This window comes from Berghia stephanieae, chromosome 7 (assembly GCF_034508935.2).
Source record: "Berghia stephanieae isolate SIO BIC M18660-M18661 chromosome 7, UCSD_Bste_1.3, whole genome shotgun sequence".
NCBI lineage: Eukaryota > Metazoa > Mollusca > Gastropoda > Nudibranchia > Aeolidiidae > Berghia > Berghia stephanieae.
In genome coordinates, this window is record NC_088366.1 from 3,842,179 (window position 1) to 3,853,027 (window position 10,849).

Consider the following 10,849-nt stretch of genomic DNA (forward strand, 5'->3'; position numbering starts at 1 on the left):
TATCCTTCATTATTCTCTTTTACATGAGTTGGGCATCACATAGTAACTATAGACATCGTGATTTGTTTTGCATAGTGATTTGTTTTAAATGCATTTTTGGCATATTACTGTTACCGAAAACCACTTATATATTATGTTCTGAAAAGTGAGTCTTTAAAAACTAAATAATAATAAAAGGAGTCTACTAGCCGTCGTGTTATATTTAGTGATAGATAACTTGGGATTATTTTGGCATCCTATTATTGTTATCACACTCTAGTATATTAGCGTCATTGCGAATAATTGTACACAAACTAACGACGAGTCACACACATTGGTGATACATTTTTCGTAGTAACATAGTTTAGAGTACACGCGATTGACACATTGTTATTGACTCAAGTCATAATAACTCCGCATTGTATTGACACATTGCTTTATAAGATATAACGATAAAAGGCATCAAATTCAACATACATAATAAGTTGAAATAAGAGAGAGAGATTTCTAAAAATAGAACAGTTCATTCCAGTAAGTGTAAATAAATAAAACAGTCAGTAACAGTATCCTGTCAATATAATATATATAAAACATCGTAACTAATTTATTGCAACATGGAAGCATATAAAAGATACTTAAGTCTCGCAAAGGACTTAGAAATACGCCAGGAAAGAATATTTTCATGGTGCGAAGAGAAAGTAAAAGAAGAAAAAGAACATGAAGAAAGAATTCGTAGAGAAGAAAATGAAGAAAGAATTCGTAAAGAAGAAAAAGAACACGAAGAAAGAATTCGTAGAGAAGAAAATGAAGAAAGAATTCGTAGAGAAGAAAAAGAACACGAAGAAAGAATTCGTAGAGAAGAAAATGAAGAAAGAATTCGTAGAGAAGAAAAAGAACACGAAGAAAGAATACGTAGAGAAGAACGAGAAGAAAGAGTCCAAGAAAGGGAACTAAAAAGACAAATAGCTTTAGCAGAAGAAGAAACCAAAAGGACCCAAATGATGCTGGAAATTGAAAAAACAAAAACCGGTCATGAAAGAAAACATAATAATAGTGATGAATTTTTCGTGAAACTTCCACGCATGCCAACATACGATGAACGCTCAGACTGTCTAGAATCCTTCTTACACCGATTCGAAGTTCAGGCTAAAGGTTATCGTTGGCCAGAAAGCAAATGGGCCACAGCCTTGATTAACTGCTTATCTGGAGAACCGCTAAAAGTTTTCTATACCTTAACAACTGAAGATGCAGATGATTATGGTAAAATTAAAGACGCTCTACTAAAAAGATTTAGATTAACGGAAGATGGTTACCAGGAAAGGTTTCACACTGCAAAACCGGAAAGTGGAGAAGACTTTAATACATTCGTGAACCGAATTACTCAATTTCTAAATCGGTGGCTTGAGTTGGCAAACGTAAAACAAGACGACTTTGCAGGCCTTTACTATCTCACGCTGAAGAATCGAATCTATCAAGCTTGCAACCCAGATTTAGTCGCATTCTTTAAAGAGAGAAAGCCAGAAAACTTGGACAAATTAAAAATCTACGCAGAAAACTTTAACAGCGCACATCCATTGACACCCTTAGCAGAACATTGAAGGAACCATACTACGCTGCCGCTGCTCAGAGTCCAGGTACACCTAAAGTTCAGTACTCAAATAGAACGAGCCGATCAATCACTCGGAACACGCAAGTGAAACAAGATGATCATAGTAACAAACCATGGAACAAACAGTTCAATAGAGACCATAGCCGACCCTATCAAAACAAAACAAGAAATAGCACTGACAATAATACTGAGTATAAGAAAACCAACAAACCTATAATTAAATGTCAATATTGTGGAATGAAAGGCCACACAGCAGACAAATGTTACAAAATCGTGGGATATCCGAAAGAAACTGCAAATGCATCACTCCAAACCAGTGTAAATAATCAGACACGAATAATGTCAGGAGAAAATATAAATGTGTATTGCGTGAAAGGTATGTCACTTTTAACACAAACTCACAAATCAGGATCGCTATTTTTTTGTGAAGGCAAAGCTAATGGAACTGATTGCAAAATATTGAGAGACACAGGATGCAGTACAGTAGGAATAAAAGCATCTTTGATCAATGACGAAGACAAAACTGGAAAAACGGTACAATGCATCACATTCAGTGGCACAGTCGAAACCTTTGAAACAGCTAACGTGTACATAGAAACCCCATACTATACAGGAATAGTGGAATGCTGTATACTTCCCAACCCCGTCGCTGATGTTATTGTTGGCAATATAAAAGGTCTTAAAGACAACCCAACAGATGTAAAGGAATGGTCATTAACCCAAGAAACAGCTTGTCTAGCAGAAACAAGAAAGATGACTAAGACAACAGAGAAGCCAATGACTATTTCTCTAGAACCACAACAATTTGACAGGAACACGTTCATTGAAGAACAGAAAAAGGACCCGACTTTAACATCATATTTCAATATCGCAAACAAAGGGACGAAATCAAAAGTTGAATACATCATTGAAAAAGATATTCTGTTCAGGTTACATAGGAAAAGAAACAAAATAGCTAAACAACTGGTCACGCCGAGTATTTACAGAAACAAAATCCTTGGAATAGCGCACGATTCAATAACTTCTGGACATCTTGGGAGCTCTTCCACATTGAAGAGAATATCCGAGAATTTCACATGGCCTGGAATTACTAAAGACGTCCGAGAATATGTGAAATCGTGTGACACATGCCAAAGAAGAGTCGCAAAAGGCAGAATACCGAGATTGCCATTAGAGACAACCCCAGTTATTGAAAAAGTTTTTCAAAAAGTTGCAATTGACATTATAGGCCCTTTAACAAAATCAGATAGAAACCATACACACATACTAACACTAGTCGATTACGCAACCAGGTGGCCAGAAGCGATAGCATTGAAATCAACTACATCGGATCACATAGCTGAAGCATTGATGACAATTTTTACTAGAATAGGCATACCAAATGAGATACTGTCGGACAATGGACCCCAATTTACATCACATATGATGCATGAAACCATGAAACTCATGGGAATCCAACACTCATTCACAACTCCCTACCACCCCCAAGCAAATGGTCTTTGTGAAAGATTTAATGGCACTCTAAAGAATATGTTAAGAAAAGTGTCAGCAGAAAAACCAGATGATTGGGACAGATACTTACCAGCAATCCTATTTGCATATAGAGAAATACCCCAAGAATCTACAGGCTACTCCCCATTTGAGTTGATGTATGGACGATCACCTCGCGGCCCGATCAATATAGTAGCCGACATTTGTAAAGGGAATGAGGAGGACAATAACGAAATTATGTTTGCTTACGAATATGTAAGAAACCTGAAAGACAGAATAGAGGATACATGTAAGCTAGCACAGGAATCCGTCACTAAAAAAGCAGAGAAATACAAGGAATACTCTGATCGCAAAAGCAAGTCAAGAAAATTTGAGATTGGTGACAAAGTACTAATACTCTTACCCGATGACTCGAGTAAACTTTTAGCTACATGGAAAGGACCATTCAAGGTATTAGCAGTACGATCTGGTGTTAATTACGAGATTCAAATTAACAACACAACAAAGACATTCCATGCAAACATGCTAAAAAAATATTTCGATAGAGACAGATTATCACAACCAATATTTAACCATGTTGAAGCTGCAAATGTAGGATTAATCATCGAAACTCACAGCGATGATGTCGAACTACAACACACCCCACAACACGGTAACTCTAAAAATAGTACAATTAATGACGTCACAATCAATCCTCAACTAAACGAATGTCAGAAACGAGAAATCAGGTCATTATTAGAAAAGTACCAGTCAGTCTTTACAGACGCACCCGGACATACAACATTAGTGGAACACGATATAAAGTTAACCACGTCTACCCCTATCAACGTGAAAAACTATCCTATTCCATTTCACGCACGAGAACAAGTTGAAAAGGAAGTTAAGGATATGCTAGATACAGGAATAGTTAGATATTCTTCAAGCCCATACTCATCACCAATAGTAGTAGTGAAAAAGAAAGACGGATCGATAAGGCTATGTATCGACTTTCGCAAATTAAATGAAGCAACAGTGTTTGATGCAGAACCAATACCAAATCAAGAGAATTTATTTGCTGCCTTATCTCAAGCAAAATACATGACAAAATGTGATCTTTCTAGAGGTTACTGGCAGATTCCACTGAAAGAATCATGTAAGAAATACACAGCATTTCAATCACCATTAGGATTGTTAGAATTTAACTATATGCCATTTGGATTATCGACAGCCGCATCGACATTCCAAAGAATGATGCGTATGTTATTAAAAGACATCCCGTCTACACTCTCATACTTCGACGACGCATGTATTTTCTCAAACTCATGGACTGATCACATGACAACCTTAGAATTAGTGCTTGAAGCATTAAAACGTAATTCTTTAACAACAAAACCGTCAAAAACAAGCATTGCATTTTACAAAATTGATTTTCTCGGTCATACCGTTGGTCATGGGACACAGACACCCGAGACAGAAAAACAAACAAAAATCGCACAATTGCAACCACCTAAGACAAAAAAAGAAGTACGCAAAGTACTTGGGCTCCTAAATTTTTACAGGAAATACATTTACAACTTCGCGCACATCGCGACACCGCTAACAAATCTGACAAAGAATGGGTCACCGAACAAAATTGTTTGGACAGAAGTGTGTCAGAATAGCTTTAACCAATTAAAGGCATTACTCTGTTCAGAACCAATTCTTAAATTACCCGACATATCAAAAGAATTTGTTGTAAGAACTGACGCGTCTGATAAGGGCATCGCAGGTGTACTATTACAGGAGCATGAGGGAACTCTAATGCCTTGCTTATATGCAAGCAGAAAATTATTGGACAGAGAATCACGATACTCTGTAATAGAGCGTGAAGGACTGGCCATCGTCTTTGCTTTAAAGACATTCAGCAGATATCTACTGCTAAAAGAGTTTGTGGTCGAAACGGACCATAAACCACTCACGTACATAAGAAATAACAAAATGAATAATAGTAGAGTACTAAGGTGGAGTCTATTTTTGCAAAATTACACTTTCAGTATCTCTCACATACCAGGCTGTGAAAATATTCACGCCGACCTACTTTCTCGATTAGTATAAACACATGAGAAGGGTATAACTTAACCTCCCATGCATACTGTTAGTTACCTCACAAACTATGCCAAATCAGAACGCACAATTTCGATAATTTTATTTGTAAACATGATGACCCAACTTAATGTAACATTGAGTATTGTTTGGATATATATACCATACCCATTCATGATTTGGGAAATCTTCTCTTTATCTATTATTGTTATGAATTTTCACTCATTTATGATTAATAATTGAAATGTCAATATTTCATTTACATTTTCATTCATTTCATTTAGTAAATTACCTTCATATCATCGACTTAAATCATGCTTCATTGCCATCACTATTGTTTATCACAATGATTTGTAATCACATTGCCATCATGTCGTTCATCACAATGATTTGTAATCACAATCTTTCATTGTTATTGTCGCCCATTCATATACCTACGTTAATATAAACATTTCCATGTCTAGTTAATAAATAATTTAATTGTAGCACAAATCATAACAATGGATTAATGCTAGAGTATCATGATAGTAAATTTACTTCCGTTTGTAAAATCTATCTTTCCCATAATGGTTAAAGAATATATTTTAAACGTGGGTGGGGGTGTCACAGTAAAGATTGTTCACAATTATCTTATTAAATTTTATTTTATTAAGAACTGAATTCATCTCACTCCGGTTATATTTCGGTAGGCTTAGATAAACTTTACCTTCTAATATTAGATCGTCTTTCCTTTTATAGCCTTCCCTCGAATTAATTTCTAATTAGTGAATACTTTTCGTTCTACATTCTGTCACGTAGCCACTTATTATAAAAGCTGATAGGTCTAACATTCGACACTCACTTTCTCTCCACAATCTATGCCGGACGGCCAGTCGCTCTATTCCTATATATATACTGGAAGATTTTTATCTTTTGGGACTTTGTAGATATTATATCTACACCATTAAGACGCCGGAGCTTTTAACTTTGATTGTATAATCTTCAAGGATCAAACCCAAGCCCGCTGTACTACACTATAACCTCTTACCAATTGCCTGGAAGTGGAATTTTACGAGTCCGATCCTGTTATCAGAGGAATAGATCATCCAAGCCCATCACTTGCCTGGAAACGTAAACTTACGAACCTGACATATTATCATAAGTTACGTAAAATATTCATACCTCTATTTGTAACTGCCACGATCACTGTTTATCTCTTTTAATTAAATCTCATCATTATTTTTATTTCATTGTAAACAAATCGTTAATTGTTTTTCATTTATAGTAACTAGTAAATTCTGGGGCCTCATTCTACATATATCTTTATGCATAGTCGAGTAGCTCTTTACTCACTTGAGACCATGACAGTAACCTATTGGGTGTCCCTGTGAGTTCCATTCACTGTTGTGTGTTATTCTTCCTGTAAGTTTGTGACGTCACTATGGATATAAAAACGATTTTCCCTCCTTTTTGGAAGCTCTTCTTACTACGATCTTGATAATGGATTGTTGATTGAAACTAGTCAAGTCAGTCAAGTGTTGACTGTTTTTATGTTTTTATTGCACCGGACAAACATACCTACCTACCTGGATACCTCTGTATAGAGCTTTTAGACTTGGTGTAGTCTCCTTTGCTCCTCCTCATCTATTAATGAATGGACCAATTTTTATAATTGAACTTGTTTCCTAGGGTGTTGCTTATCTCCAACTCTGCTTTGAATTTATTCAAATTTTTTGCTGATACTGTGGTTTCTTGCAGTTTATTCCAGTTATTTACAATTCTAGATGAAAAAAAGTTCCTTCTTTCATTTGTTTTAAAACGTTCTTTTTCCAGTTTCTTGCTGTTTCCTCGTGTCTGAATGTTCTTGTTTGGTTTAAGAAATCCTGCCTCTACCCTGTCTATTCCCTTTACTATTTTATATGTTTGGATCATATCTCCCCTTCTTCTCCTGTAATCTAAGGTCGGGAGATTTAATTCTTTCAATCTCTCACAGTAGGTTTTGTCTTTCAGGTGTGTGATAAGTTTTGTTGCTCTCCTTTGCACTCTTTCCAAACAGTCTTTGTCTCCCTCAAACTTTGGATACCATATGCAGTTAGCATATTCCAGCTTTGATCTAACCATGGTCTTGTAGATGGTAGTCATGTGTTTTGTTTTCAGATTCTTGAAATTTCTTTTCACTATTCCGAGTGTTTTACTAGCCTTAGATTGAACATCTTGAATTTGCTTCTTGAAGTTTAGCTTCCTATCAATAAATACTCCTAGGTCTTTTTCCCCATTGGATTTCTGCAGGGGTTTTTCTTTCATTATGTAGTTTGCTTCTCTGTTGGTTGTTCCTAGGTGAAGAACTGCACATTTATCTACATTGAACTCCATCTGCCATCTTTCGGACCATTCTTCAAGCTTTTTCAAATCTTGTTGTAAGGTGTTTCTTTCCTCTTCTGTATTAGCTACTCCACAGAGCTTAGTATCATCGGCAAAGATTTTACATTTAGATGATAGATTGTCTGGCAAGTGATTGATATAAATCAGGAAGAGAACTGGTCCCAGTACACTTCCTTGTGGAACTCCACTTGTTACCAGTCTCTCCGTTGATGCTGTTCCATTCACTATCACTTTTTGTCTTCTATCTTTGAGGAAATCTCGGACCCATTTGACTGTCTGATCATTAATTTGATACTGTTCCAATTTCCTGATTAGGCGCCAGTGTGGAACTTTGTCAAATGCCTTTCTGAAGTCGAGGTATATGACATCTAAATTGTTGCCTAATTCCAGGTCTCTCGTCCAGTCATCCATTGTTTCAAGTAGGTTTGTCACTGTAGACCTTCCTGCCATGAAGCCATGTTGATCTTTGCTGAATAGTTTGTTCTTGGTCATATGATCAACCATTTCTTCTCTAATCAGCTGTTCCATGAGCCTGCAGACGACAGATGTCAGGCTCACTGGTCTGTAGTTTTCTGGATTTTTTCTGTCTCCCTTCTTGAATATGGCTGTGACGTTAGCTTCTTTCCATTCCCTTGGTAGTCTTCCTTCTTTCATCGACTGGTTAAATATCTTGGTTAGGGGTTCTACTAGCTGCTCTGCTAAGTTTTTTAGGATGTAAGGATGAAGTTTGTCAGGTCCAGGTGATTTACTCTCCTTTAGGTTTTGTAGTCTCTTCATTACTCTCTCTTCAGTAATCGGCCATTGTGTAGTATCTATATTACTTCTTTTAGCAATATCTGGCAAGTTTTTCTGGTTCTCCACTGTAAAGACACTTGCAAAGAAGAGATTTAGCACCTCTGCCTTGTCTTCATCTTCATATGCCCAAGTGCCATCTTCTTTTTTTATGTTACAGGTTCCCTGTCTTGTCTTCATTTTACTGTTTACATAACTCCAGAATACCTTAGGATTTTCTTTCGTTTCCTCTGCTATCTTGTTCTCATACTTTTGATGCGCTTGTCGGACTATTTTAGTAGTTGCGTTTCTCACTCTTTTGTATTTGTCCCAATCCTCTTCCTTTTTGCTTCTAGAGTATTTTCTATTTATTGCCTTCTTCTTCCGTAATGCCTCTCTCACTTCCTGCGTCATCCAAGGTTGATTTCTTCTCCCAACCCGGTTCCCTCTGCTTTTCGGGATGTTTTTCTTGAAGCATTGGTTAAGTACTCTGGTAAATCTACTCCAGTTGTTTCCTACGGTGTCCTCGATTAGTATTTCCTCCCATTTGATATGCCCCAGTTCCTCTTTCATACTCTCTAGATCAGCCTTCCTATATCTGAGTGTCAGTTTTTCATCTACAGTCTCTGATGTCGCCATCAGTTTTAGGAATATGGTCGCATGGTTGCTTTTTCCCATTGGGTGGCTCAGTCTTAGGTCGATAATGTCATTTTCTTCCTCCATCAATATCAAGTCCAATACGTTGGGCTTCTGGTTTTTTCTCTGTCTTGTGGGTTCTTTTATTATCTGTTGTAGGTAGCAATCTTCAATGGTTTCTATGAAACTTTCCTCCAGGCTTCTCTCTTTTGGTTTGTCCATCCCTTTCCACTCCAGTTCCGGCATGTTGAAGTCTCCCATAATAATTATCTCTGAATGCTTTTTTTGTGACGCTCTCCTTATCATCTCCAACATTCCCTCATTATTTTCTCCTGTGCTATTTGGGCTCCTATAAATCACTCCTACTAGTATCTGACTTTGTCCAGTTACTCCAATCGAGCACCAAGCGCTCTCCCTAAAGTCGTGATCTGTGAGTTCCTCTATGGGGTTAACCTTGAGGTTCTCCCTCACCAATAAGTATACTCCTCTGCCGGAAGTTTCAAAATCTCTGCTAGCTATTACAGTGTATCCCTCAATACCTAACTCTGCTATGGTTGGGTGTGTTGTTGCATTCTTTGGCTTAGCTTCTGTTATTGCTATCACATCTGGATCTTCTTCTTTTGCCATAGCCTTTAGCTCCTCTCTCTTATTCATCACACTGTCTGCATTCGTGTACATGAACTTCAGAGTATTTTTCATATTCACGTGCTGCCCCTCCTTATCATTTACCGGTACTTCTCTTTTTTGAATTTTCTTGTTGTCTTCGAATCCTTGCTCTGAAACATTTTGGGCAATTGGACTGACACGTTTCCAATATAGTCATTCCTCGTCCCAGTCCCAGTCATTTCCTCCAACATCGCTGTCTCTCTTTCTTATTTGTTCACTAAACTTTTCCCTGAAGATGACCCTTTTCCTATATATGACCACATCTTCCCCTGCTTCTTGTCTTCTCTTCAGCTCCTCTCTTAATTCCTTGGCCTGCTCTCTTTGCATAATTGTTTGGTCAGCTCCAATATACACCTTCTGTAAGCATTCCCGTTAATGTCTTTCAACTGTTTGCTGTTCCTAAGAGCAGTGTTACGCTGATCCGTTGACATCAGACTTATTTTCATGGGTCTTGGTCTATCTTCTCTTCTGCCCAATCTGATCACTTGCTCTATAGGGTTTGGGCTGTCTTTGTCTCCATGAACCTGCAACTCTTTGAGTACCATTTGGCTTTTCTTATGTCTTCTTTGTTGTCGCCATCTTTTGCTTCCGGTATGCCGTACATAATTACATTCTTCACTCTCTTAGCCCTTTCATTTCTCTCTTCTTCTAATTCAATGTTCTTTTTCACCATTGCCTGCTTCTTCTCCTCAGTTTCATTGATTTTCCTCATTTCATTTATATCATGTCTTACTCTATCTGACTTTTCTTCTGTACTTCTCTTGAGTCGCTCCTTAATCTCACTCGCCTCAGACCTAGGGTAGGCCTCTATCTCATCCTTTGCTGTTGATTTCACTGTTTCTATCATCTCCTCTGTGAATTCACTTTTTTGAATGATATTCACACTTTTATCTACGTCTTCTACTTTTTTCCTGAGTTTATCTACTTCCTTTTCAAGCTGCATGAAATTGCCCAGGAACTTTGAGGCCACTTTGTTGCAGGACTTAGAGCAGTAGTAATGCAGCAGCGGACATTCTTTTTCTGAGTCTTTCTTCAACAGTTGATAGGTGTCATCATCTATCTTTTCGCACAAAGTATGAAACCACTGGTCACAGAGCTCGCACTGTAAGCATTTCTCAATCTCTTTGCATACATATTCACATTTTCCGCAAGTCTCAGTCTCAGCTTTTGCTTTTGCCTTATTTGTACTCATCGGTGCAGGGCTTTCTTTCCCTCTACTGCCACTACTAGAACAGGCACTGCCAGATCTACCTTTCCTACCACTGCTGTTTAAGC